The sequence below is a fragment of the Oryzias latipes genome, chromosome 11 (genome assembly GCF_002234675.1).
Source record: "Oryzias latipes chromosome 11, ASM223467v1".
NCBI lineage: Eukaryota > Metazoa > Chordata > Actinopteri > Beloniformes > Adrianichthyidae > Oryzias > Oryzias latipes.
This window is the reverse complement of record NC_019869.2, coordinates 3,332,001-3,345,119: the sequence shown is the minus strand read 5'-3', so window position 1 is coordinate 3,345,119 and position 13,119 is coordinate 3,332,001. Positions and strand designations below refer to the sequence as shown.

The 13,119-nt window shown below is 39.8% G+C and overlaps 1 protein-coding gene across 2 annotated transcripts in view; it reads right to left on the bottom strand.

Moving 5' to 3' along the window:
* Positions 1-11,432, bottom strand: part of LOC101155942 (glutamate receptor ionotropic, kainate 5) — a 250,105-nt gene extending 238,673 nt beyond the window's left edge. For both annotated transcript variants that reach the window (XM_023960344.1, XM_023960345.1), the window contains exon 1: positions 10,719-11,432. The gene's annotated coding sequence lies outside the window, so the exon portion shown is untranslated. The remainder of the gene's footprint in view (positions 1-10,718) is intronic.
* Positions 11,433-13,119: the final 1,687 nt, after the last annotated feature.

The following is a 13,119-nucleotide window of genomic DNA, read 5'->3' as shown; positions in this document are numbered from 1 at the left end:
TTTTCCAAAAATTGAACTGAAAAACCAAACTAAAGCACAGAATCCTTATAAAACCCATAAAAACACAGAACAGTACAGTGTACAAAATAATAATTACTCAAAATTTCTCCATGTTGTGTATAATGATTCATACTTACTTGTTAATTAGTTGTTTGTTCGTGTCTTGTGACACTACCTTAATGCCATCTTTATTATGTTTAGATTTTTATTCCCAGTGTGTTTTATGCCGTGGTCCCCCAATCCAGTCAAGTATGTTCGTTAGCCAGTTAGATTTACCACTAATTAGTTGCAATGCTTACAAATATCCTTCATTTAACTGCACATGCTGGTAGTTTCTGCCAATACTTCAGTGTACAGATGCATGACATAAAAATACCTCTTCATTTAAACATTTTTGCAGATGTTTTCATGTAAAGCCACTTACAATGGAGGTACAAAAGCCAAAACTGAGAAAAAATCAATCCGTTTTAAGATAAGCCGTGTCCAAAAAAAAAGGTCGTTTTTTTCTGTTTTTTATAATCAGGTGCACTACAGTTACATGAAGAGCATTCATAAAGCAAAAATAGTTATAGCACTTGTGTTGTAGCCAGATAAGACCTGATAAGACCTGCATAGCCATGTGTAGGCATGTCAGTTTAGGTTTAATCCAAAAAGGCGAGTTTATCTTCGGACTTTCAATGATCCATTTCTTCTCCTGTCATCCAGACGTTTGATGTGAAAGTTCTCCCGTTAGTTCAATTATTTCAGATGACCCTGCAACCATTAGATCATTTAGGTTCCCGACTAGTGAAGCCTTTTATCCTGTAGTTTGCTTTAATTACTTAACTTTTCAACATTTTAAAATTAGTTAGTGGCGTGCGTCTGAAAGACACCCGTAAAACAGTTTCAGACAGCCCGTCCTTTCTTGTTGTGCCATGTAGCACGTTCTTTTAAATGGTTAAACTGTAGGATGTTGAAGGACCCAAATGTAGACTTTGAATGACAAAAACGAAAAATGGGTAGATGAATTTATAAGCATAAAAAGCAGAAGTGGATCAATGTGTTGAACAAAGAAAACAATAGATTTATCGAGGGTAATTACCAAACAGGAAGCAGCTGTTGTTAAAAGGATAAATGCCATATACTGACATGGTGCCTCTGTCAATTACCTTCCTCCTCCCCCGTTCCTGCTCTGCCCTGGACACGACCAGCTGGGTTCACTTACCTCATCTTCATCCCCGCCTACTTAAGGAGATCCAGGACCTGTTTTTGACGCCAGTCCGTTGTTCCTTCCTCGGTGCTTACGTCTGGCCAACTCACGTTGTGTGCCTTGTCTAAATCCAAGCTTCGTTAACGTTTCCTCTCTTCTCCACCCTCAGGAACTGTCCGCTTCACGGGGGAACCTCAGGTCGCAGTCCACCGCTCACGTTCTCCCCCTTGGATTCTGCCGAAGTCACGCTCTCTGGACCTTCCTGCCGCAAACCTCCAGTCAGCCGCCACGCCACGTCAAGACTCCTAACTACTCACCCTCTGTGAATTAAACCATCTTAAACTTACCTCACGACTCCTAGTGTCCTTCTGGGTTCCAGCGTTTGGGTCTGTCAGAAATCCCGCGAGATCATGACATATACTATGATACTACTTACTGGTTGTTGATGGGTAGTAGCTGGAAAATATCCACAATTTCTATATTTTGTAACCTTATCTGGTGTTCTTGAAAAACTTAGCAGTAGCGTATCAATGTCTTAGTTGTTTAACAAAAAGGACGAACAAATGTATGATTGTCTAGATTTAATTTAGTTCCCTTGAGCAAGATTTAACATTCGTAAAACTGTAGCAAATACAAGGCGATAAAATAGCAAAATGATTACATTTTTAAAAATAATAACTTTGAATAACTGAGGGAAACCATATATTGTTGTTATTACAGATTTTTGAACGTTTTAATCCACAGAAATTGTGCAACACACAAGGAATAAAGTTTTTTTATTGTTTCCAGTGGGTAAAATAGCTCAATGTCAAGAGGAACTAAAAAAAACCTTGCAAAATCCTCATCTCAAATGAGAAGAAATCCTTTAATGAAAGTACTTTTAAATCCTTTTTGTGTGGCATTTGCTTGTTGCTCCAGTGCCAGAAGATACAGCATGTTCTCCATGTGTTCTTAACAGTTATCCATTAAACATATGTGCCAAATGAACCTGTTCTTTGATTATGTTGGGGTTAATCTAGCAAGTAATAAATGGTTTCATAATTTCTCTTTATGGCCCTGCGATGTGCAGACATCAGCGTGTCTCAGACGTGCTTTGTCTCGCTCCAGCCTCTTGTGCCAAGGATGTATGGATTCTATGTAGGGGATGCATTGTTAGAGTGTGACATGAATTTCAAGGTAATTACTCTCCGGTGTGGTAATAACTACAGCTCTGTATTTACAAAAAAAAAAAAAAAAAATCCCTCTGAAAAAAGTTAAATTGACTCTTTAAGCTTTATTCCATCCATCAATCTACAAGAGCCAAGCAGCTCCTGTTGGGAAAAGGTGGGGAGAACCCTGAACAGGTCGCCAGTCGGTTTGTTTCACATTGAACATTTTTGCCACTTCTTTTTTTCCCTGTAAACTGATGTTTAAAATGAATTTATTCATCATGAAACTGAGTTTTTTCTTTTTTTTGTGAAAAGGAGGTTATAATTTTAGGCAAAATTACATTTTAGTGAATAAGAACAAAAGCATGGTAGCAGTTACAGTACATAAACTTGGGTTTAAAGACCCTTTCTAATGAATATGGGGTTTTTGGTGTGTTTTTTTTATGTGTTCTTGTTGCATTTTTCCAATGATGGAGGTCACATATCAAGAAAATTACATTTCTGGGTATTTCTTTATTCAAGTCATGGTGAATCCGGAGCAAATGCAACAATGTCATTTAAAAAATAAAACAGAAACTTTGTTCTGGAAAACGTTCATTCATCTTCTAAGCCGTTTTGTCCCTTTCGGAGTCACGGGGCTGCTGGAGCCTATCCCAGCCACTTGTTGGCAAAGGCAGAGGACATCCTGGACAGGTCGCCAATCTGTCGCAGACGACACAGGCTTTTTGATTTTGGCTAGAAAAAAAGACGACTGGGTACGCTTTGAAAATAGATCAAAAATGATGGGAGTGGAACTTTAACCAGAAAAAATAAAGCTTTTGACTAACAGTTTGGAGAGCCTAAAAAAGGTCCCACTTATGAATCATGTCTTGCTGGTAATCACTGCTCTTTTTCAGTGTGCAGTAAATTCAGATTGGTATCATCAAACCCTGACCTCCCGTTGGGTCCTATTTAAGTTTTATTGCTTTGTCCTGCTGCTCGACTCTTATCATCTGAGACGTGAACCATCTGTGACAGAAAACCGTTACTCTCCCGACTACCAGACCCTCACTGTGTCTGATTTGCTACACTTTGTGCACCACAGTCAAATTTCGTTCTAGTCTAATTCATTTTTTTGGCAACGCGCAGACCCACAGATACACAATGAGCAGCTTTTCCTAGCAGCAGAATTCCTCTGAACTAGTGTTTTCTCCTTTTGTGTGCCCACAGACTTGATTGTTTTGATGCACTGGATCAGGAAACAAGCACATCAACAGGGACAGCCGCTATTTAATCCCCTAATGACAAACGCTTTGATCACAACACAGGTCTAACGGGGGACTCTTGGCTGTTTAGCTGTTGTTGTTGATAATGAAGTAAATAACTCCTTCACTCACAGATAAATATGCCTCTAACATGCCATGATGTCTGATAATAAAGTCAAAGCTTATAGGCAATAGTGCTCTGAAAGATGGCAACCGATTAAAGTGATTTTTTTGCAGCTTTTCTTTTGAATATGTGTTTTGTCCTTTGTAAGATCAGCAATACTTTATTCCATTTAGTTAAGGCGGGTTTCTGCTGTGTTTTTGAAATCCCCGTACTGCCTCTAGGTATTTCCAAGACATCCATCCAGCAAAAGAACATGAGAAGATGGTCTCCAATTAAAATCTAACATTTTGTCTTTCTCTGTAGCACGAATCATCTCTCCCTCTTTCTTAAAGTCCTGCCCACACACACTTTAATTGCAACATAAAAGTGGAAGGCCTGACATCTTCCTCTATGTTGGACATAAACTGGGAGGGCTTGTTCGTGCTCTCAGATAAAAGCCCCATCCATCGCATGAATGGCTTTTCAAACGCTGGTGATTGAGTTTCTAACTGATGTCATCGGCCATGTAAGACAGGAGGAATGCACTTTCTGGCACGGGACTAGGATGGGCGAGAGCTGATCTATGACTGCTGGCATCATGCAAGTAAATAAGACATTTAAAAAGAGATGTAGCTGTTCTACAGCGACATGCGAGGACTCTTGCGAGCTAAACCTGTAGGTTTATCACTTACAGTGGCCAGGACCCGCCATCGCAGCAACAAAAAAAAAAAACAACGCAAACAAAAAAGAATGGCTACAAATAAAAAGAAACTTCACTGGGTTAGGATACTGAGAACCAAACAATGTCGAAACAACTAACGGCTAAATATTTCCGGCAGCTTATTACTGTGGTTGTTTTTGTCATTAATAATCATGCTAACAATAATCTAAAGTGTGGGTAACAACAGTGATTTGGATAAATATGAAGTTGGCTTTTATATTTGAAGCTTTTTTATGCAGCAGCATCAACGTTTCTTTTTATTTGTAGCATTTATTATATTTAAAAAATCTCCTTTTGTTGTTTGCAGAGTTGCTTCTTTTGCTGCGATGGCGGGTCTCGGCCACCGTACTCATTTGATGCACTGCACCATTCTCATCTACGACACTGATGTCTTTTTACAATTTCTTAATCATATTTCTTAAAAAAAGTTTCTTCCTTGTGTCTTTGCTATTTTTCTTTCTGTGCTTCTTTTGCTTTTCTAAAGATCTCTCTGTTTTGTTTTGATCAATTATTTTACTGTAGCTTTTTTTAGACTTTGTGTCAGTTTTTGATCATCATCATGTTCTTAGTGGGTTTCAATAAGTTTGATTTTTAGTTTTTGGTTGTTTATTTTGTGTGTATTTTTCTTTGTGCCTTCCTGTTTTGTTTCCTTGTAATTGTAACTTTATTAGTACCGGAGTTAATGACTTGTGGAGCAGTTTAATGGAGCCGCATGTAATTATTGAGTACTCATAACTGAATGATTCCCACAAATATCTCCGAGTCCTTTTAACAGTAGTTATTATCCACCATAGAGACCTGAATTAGAGAGTTATTAGAGGCATCCTAATTCTGAATCACTGACTATGAAGCACTTCCTCATTCGTTATTCATTAACTCTTCTGAGTTCATGCAAAATTATGTATACCTTAAAGATAACCTTTATCCATGCATGCGTATGCATGCACTCTGTAATAGTGCCATTTGATATGAGGACACCTCAAGTTGAGTGACATTTATCTACGTCAGCAAATTCTAACTTTTCTACAGCAAAAATACTTTATTCATACTTTAATACTTGAACAATAATCTTACTCTGTGAAAAAAGTCTGTTTAACGGAATGGAAATTTCCAGGACACAAGATTTTTAGAATTGTGGATTCACTCTACTGTACAATATTACATAAATAAATCCACTAAATAGATAGTAATGAAGGAGAAGAGTACCAGTAAAACCAAACGAAGGTGGAACATTTCTTAGCATTCATACCCATTCTGAGTCTGTGGGATTAAAGCTGCCTAAGCGCTTACCTGAAAAGCTCACCTGGACCAAACAAGCAAACTCGCTCATAGACAAATAGATTCTGGTGTGGTTTACTTCCTTAGGAAAGCACATAACGTTTCCAAGCTCAAAAAGGCAGAAATAAATCAAAAGGATAAAATGACAATGTCATGAAGAAGCAGAAAGGGAAATAATGAGCAAAAGACACAAAAGTAGAATTACTTTTAGGGCAAACATAATAATCTTCATACAAGAATTAATTAAAAGCAATATTTTACCAAGCTTGCTGGAAAATGCAATCAGTTGAGGGTCATTTGACTGAAAAAGTCTAATGATTGATTCAGTAGAAGACAGAAGTCTACACTTGACAGCAGCTCATAGAAATGACCAATCACAACATTTTCAGTATGAGCTCTAAATTACCTAGAAAAGAGTTTTTTGTTTTTTTTTTCCTTGAAAAAAAAAGTATAATTTTAATCAAAAGTATTGATTGAGGTAAAAGCTAGCGTTAGCAGGCTCAGCTAAACCTTTCTGTAGCAAAGGAAGGAGAAAAAGGCCAAACCTTCTTTTCTGTCTGTACAGATTTAGTATTGGTTCACTCAAGGGGCATTTGGGTGTGAAGGAAGGTTACAGACGTGTGTGAATCTGTGTTTGTGAGTTGAAGCGAACTCCCATTGGAGCAGTATGAAACAGACTGAATATTTTCCTCTTTGCTTGCCTGCAGTCTAGGACTGAATACATACGCATAAATGCATAAAATAACACAGACTTGCTCCTTCAGGTATGTGTACGTAGACGTATAAAAAAAAAAACAGCAGACTATATTTTTCTTTTTCTAAAGGCTGGAATTGAACACACACACACACTTGCTGCCTCTTGTCACCGGTGACGCTCATCCAGAATAAAAGTCAGCTCCATCAACTGTCACCCGCAGTGACAACAGCAGGATAACGCTCCTCAGAATGAAGCATACATACATTAAACCTTGGAAACACTCACCCCAGCCGCTGTCTGATTGTTTTTCCACCCACCATAACAACATTTGACTGCTCTGATTCCCATAATAGCATATATGATCTCATCAGTTTATTACACCAGCACAGACCCTGCCACAATTAAACTCTCCAAAGAAAAAACAAATGTTGATTCTAAAGGACCTACTGGATAATTCAGCTGTGGCTAAATACAAACCACAGAAAGATTTTGTTTTTTGTTTTTTTCAGCAATAAGTCAGTTCAAAAGAATTTGGTTACAGTTGTATATTACCCAGAAAAACACCAGCTTTTAAAAAGGGGAATATTCTTCTTCACAATGCAGTTGAGGTGCTAAAAGCCACCCCAGAGTGTTTCTTAAGGAGTGCCCTTGGCGGCAGTTAAGAACAACTAACCAGACATAATTACAGCAAATAAAGCTCCCAGGGGCGTCCCGCAGTGCCACAGCTTTCATGCTGCTCTTGCAAACAAAAATGTTGAGGTTTGTACAAATCCATGGTATGAAGAAGAGAACACAAAAACAGTTAGACAGACATTTCATTTATTGATGAGATAAGCTTCGGTCATTGCTTGTAATGGTGATAAAGTACAAAACAAGGAGAAATTCTTCCTAAGATTCTAAAAGTGAAACCAGATTGGCTTTTCGTCTTTGACAGTTTAAAAAAATTAAATAAAACCGTGTAACAAACTTTTGACCCAATCAGGGTACACCACCTTCACCCAACAGTAGTTGGGATAGGCTCCAGCAGTCCCGTGACCTTGAAAGTGATGGATGGACGGACGGACGGACGGACGGATGGATGGATGGATGGATGTGTCTTTGTTCATCAAAACAGCATGAACAGCATGTTTTGGGGGTAGGATGCAGTGAGCCCTGTGACTCATAGTCGGACTTTGCAAGCGTTAATAAAAAACAAAAATTCCTTTCTCCATCCATTGAACACTGTTGTGCTTAAGGAACAGGGCACAACTGTCTTTGACCAACAAGTTTGTAACAATGTTGTCTTTATTTAGTTTAAATAAGTAAAAACATCCCATGTTGACTCTGAAAAGAACAAACAACGCCTCAAACACACCTAGAATTACCTCTTCAGAGTTGGGACCAACAGACTGAATCACAGACCTATACCCCCAGGCAGTGATGCAGCTAAACAAGCACTTCGTTCCCCCTTTTACACTAATAAGCTACAACTATAAACTGTATAATGGACTCCATACTGCCACAATTATTTCACAGCACCAGACGGAACCATAGGGGGCACTTTTCCCTGAACTTCTAGCACTGACATGGGCTTTGAACGAACTGTGTGTTGAATTTATATTTTTGAAAGGTTGCCATGGCGTCAGTTTTCAGGCTGAAGCATCATTGCTTTAATCTTTTTAGACAAAATCAGAAGCCTCATCTACGCATCAATGTGTTTATTTCTGTTTTCCTGCATCTGTTTTGCCTCACAGCTCATTTTTCTATTCATTACTATTTTCCTATTCTATTCATTTACCCCCCCCCCCCCCCCCCCCCTGCATTAACAGACCAATGACCCCACAAACAATGAATACTTGTTAAAAATAACTTCCAAAGGAAACTTAAGGCTTGGCTCTGCTGTATAAACCCACTTATGTGCAAGAAGAACATGCAAACTCCACACAGAAAGTAGGATAAAACTGTCATAATTGACACACAAATCACATTTCAGGATCCAGCGCACCACAAAATGCTGTAGTAATAATAGTGAAAATAATGAAAATAGTATCAAGACTCAGATTTTGTAAGGTTAATGGGCCCATATCATGCAAAATCAACTTTTGGAGCTTTTAGGTGTATTATGGTGTCATTCATCACAAAAAAAACACCCCCAAAACGGCATTTTGATCCATTCACGCATCCCTGATCATTCTTCTACTGATCTCCAAGCCCCAGCCCCTCCCAATCCATAACATGTAAGGCGTGTCCTTACATGTTCCAGGAAGAGTCTGTGCCGCCAGCACCACCCCGAGGCTAACACACACACACACATCACCACTTTCTCCACGAAGCTAGTGATGAGCGGCTAATTGCTTTCATCTTATGTGCACATCCATCTTTGAAAAAGTTCGGATGTTGTTTGTTTTCGTGGGAGAAAGGAAGACACGCTGTCGAGGCCGGCTCTAGGTTGACGTCATGAAATGACACCCACGTGGAAGGAAAGGCGGAGCCTCAGAGATCGAGTCGTCTTACTTCCAGGTAAGAAATTAACTGCCAAAATAATTCTTCTTTTTTTTTATTGTTCTTTAGTGTGCTAAAAGTAATATATTAAACTACACAATACATCAAATACATTTTAAAAGGTAAAAATAAAAGCTTTAGATAAGAGCTGTTGGTCTATTTTTAACAATGCTGGAACCTAAAACTACATTTTCTGTTTTTATTGTCTTTTCAAATGAATACTTTTTCTCTAAAGTTTTACATATATTTCTTTTTTTCTGGATAGTTTTAAGCTCTGGCTTTATAAATTCTCAATCTTTGCTGCACTTTCTCCTTTCACATTCAGAAACTTTTTTGAGGTCACACAACATTTTCAAGCATTTATGTTCAGAGAACTGACAGATAACCTTGAAATTCTGCTCTCAGAAGCTACAAGTTGAACATTTAGACTAAGTATTTTGCAGAAAAGTTTTAAAAAAATCACTGGACTCAGACTTCACAAGACAGACAAGATAAAAGCTAAATCAAGATATGAGAAAAATCCTTGACAGTTCAGCTCCTGTATCCTCCATAACCAAACAATTAAACAATTTTCCAGTAAAATTGAACCAGATGGGATGTTTTTTTTTAGAATGGTAGCTATTTTCGTCTAATGAATAATTCATCCCAGCCTCTGTGTTCGTGGATTTGTGAGTGAGCATATGAGAGATCGGGTTCACAGCCTGATCTTCGGTTGTCAACTAATATGTAGCCGGCAGCGGTAACAGCTAAATGTTTATTTAGCGTGCGTGCACCCAATCAGCCGCAGCATCGAAACCATCTGCTTCCTAACCTGGATTTCCCTCTTGACATGAACTGGAGAGCATAGTTGGAACTTCTAGGACTTTTAAGGCAGACCTATAAGTTGCACTGCAGGATCTGGTGAGTCACATATCATCCTGAGGATTCTAAATCAGGATGTGAATTGAGAGTCCAGTGGGTTTTTTCTTGTGTTTCCCATCAGTTGTATTGCATCTGTAGAAGGCTGCCACCACAGAGCTGTTGTAACGAGGAGGTGTTCCTGTTGCAACAATGTCCAGGTGACACATGTCAAAATAATATCTACCTTGATGCAAGGACTCAGGTTTTTCCAGCAGGACATTCCACAGGAATGAAGAACAAGGATCTACATCTATTCTTGGACCTAGATGCATGTGTCCTTTGTGACACAGACGCCCAGATTTTTTGGCTTTTTTAGTAGGAGTCTTGCATTTGAAGAGAAAAATGATGGGTTAAGCATGTTGGCAGTTGTTAAGATGGTTGTGCACCTGTGCACATGTGTTTGTGTGCAGGTTAGAGAGGATGAAGACGCAGCTGAATGATGGATGAAGAGACGGGTGGAGGGATTATCAGGGATCAACCCCGACTGTTGATTTTATGTCAAGCCCACTGCCTCTCAGCTTCAGGGACCCGAGAACCGATGAGGACCCATGACTTCCAGGTTTTTCTGTGCGTAGAGATACGTGCAAGCATTTCTCCTGATAGTGCAGATGAATGATGGTTGCAGAAAAAGGGGAATGATGAAGATGTGAGCTGCAGGGATGGGAAAAAAAAGGACAAGAAATGATGAAACCGAATGACTAGAAATAAAGGGCGGGAAAGGTCTGACGGATGGTTTGTCCCAAAACGGAGCTTAAAAATGGTCGATGTGAGAAGTTTGACTAATGACTAAAAAGGAGCACATAATGACCCTGACTGTGAAAAAGCAGAGAGAAGTAAAAAAAAAAAAAAAAATGGGGGGAAAAAAGCAACTGGCTGAAAAGAGTATCCCCCCACTCAATATCAGCCACCACCCCCACACCATCACACCAAGCAGAAACACATTTTACACACACTCACCTATTTGCTTTTTCTTTCTGCAGGGAGCTGGAAAATGAGTTTGCCAGTTGTAGTAACAGCCCCGTTACGGAAAAGTCTGCTGCAGGCTTAAGAGAAGTGAGATGCAAAAAGGGGAGCAGAGCACGAACGCAGCAGCAGTCACTGTACCAAGCCAGCAGAGAGCCCCGGCACAGACGTCTGCACCAGAGGAGGACGAGGAGAGCCAAAAAAGAAGGTGCAACAGTCACCAGCAAGAAACTCTTCCAGGTTTAAAAAAAAACCTCCGCTTTATTCCACATCAGGACCCTAAGCTGTTGATATGTGAACACGCACACGCCGGCACGCTCCCAAACTCAGCGCTGTCGCAATGACACCCTGAGCTGCAAGGCTCATCACACAGACTGTGCAAGAAGAGGAATGAACACACGGACCTCAGGCACTTCCACCCCCATCCATGCTCTTTTGCTCGTATCTCCTAATGCTGTTTGTCCGCTGTATCCAGCTGATCAGTCAGCCTGGCGCAGAAGGAGAGCCTCTTTTTTGTTAGCTTTACCTTCAGTACCGGCTTGTTATCTCTACACTGTGCAGCTCAAAAGTCTTTCCTCCCTGTGTCCTTCAGTGTCGGACTGCCTGGCTGCTGCTTCACAGCGCAGAGAAGCTGGACTGCATTCAATGCCCTCTTCCTCTACCCCCCTCCCCCTCATCCAGCCCCCTCCTACCTCCCTCCCTCTCTGCTGTTGAATGTCTGTCTCGATGCCTCATCGGCTCACTTCCCTCTACTACCCGCTTGTAGTAACTTAGACCACTTTACGCATGAAGATGTGGGTTGATTTGCTTAGCTGATTCAATAGACCGAATAGAAAGGGTCTCTACACTCCAACATATTGTAAATCCGGGTTTAGTTAAGCATAAGTCTTTATATTGAATAGTGGCTAGTGCAGAAAGCACCAACATTTGTAGAATTTGATGCATGTATGCATGTATTTGATGCATTTTTTTTTAAGGTGGACAGGGAAAGTCGTGTTACATGACATATTATCTTCCAGGCATTGTGTTGGTTTACAGACCTTTGCAACTGCTTCTATGTCCATACATTAGTGGTATCTTAACCTCAAAAAATCTGATGGGCATATAAAAGGAAAGCGTTTTCCCGAGAACTTTGCAGAGAAAGTGGGTGTGTGTTATCCTGAGGGCGGTGTTTCCAGTGTAGATTCTTTCTGGAAGGGGCTGTTCCCTCACGCTCATATGAATAAATGTGATTGGGAAGGGCTGGTGCTCAGAGACTAGGTTTTTAGAGGTGAATGTTGTTTTACGTGAGGAATTAAGATTATAATACACTTAAAAGCTCAAAAATGATTATTTTAGAATTATTTGAATAAGCTGGACTGGAATGTGTCTAGTTAGGCAGATGTCTTTTAATTTAACAGTGTATAGTGTCTTCCACGAACCTACAAAATTTGAAAATATTGATGCACTTTATTTTACTGAAAAATTTGATAAATAAATGTTGATGTAACAAAACCAAGATAGCAACTAAAGAGTGACAAAGCAGAATCCTGGACGATAAAAAACTTTAAAAAAAACAGACACTTAAAAAAGCTTAAGGCAATCAACTGAAATCAAGACAGCTGATGATGATGATTGGCAACCTGTCACAAAACAGGCTGGTTCCAATTGCAGCAGGTTTTTTAGATCAGCTAAAAGTCCACACATTTAAATCAGGCTCATGCAGGCAGGGGTCAGTAACAAACATGGGAGCATCAGATAAACAATGAGAAAAGTCAGGATCCAGACGAGAGTCGGGGCAGCCGGCAGGCAAACGCGGTCAGAGAAAAAACCAGGGTCAGGAAATCAGAAGATCAGGGATGTAACCCTCGGTAATGAAGGCAGAGTGGCACGAACAATACTTAGCACTGAGTGAGGCTCAGTGCAGTGCCTAAGTGTACTGTGAGTGATTCCAAATAAAACTTGTGTGTGTCATATAGAAACTGTGCGCTGGGGTTGCTGGGAGATGCAGTCTTCAAAACTCTGGAGACGTTTCCCGTCGGTGACCAGCGGGGGAGACAGAGCCCTGACTATATTAACTGCTTTTAAAGTACTGAAAAACTTTAATAAAAACCTAAACTAAGAGTATATTCCTCTACTTCTAACCAGTACATAATAAAAACCTGAATAACACTGTTAAACTAAAGTTGTAACAACTTGATTTTCAAGGTCACCTGAAAATGAGAAAAGCTACGCAGTTGTAAAAAGAGAGTTCTGCAAGTCTTGATTTAAAGAAGATTTTCATGCACAAGTAGTGCTGACAGTAACATAAGTGTGTTTTTACATGATGCCAATGGGGGGGGGGGGGTCCATTCTTTTTTTTTGGTAAAGAAAAAAGTCCAAACCTGGAACTTTTTGGAGTGTTCTGACAGACACA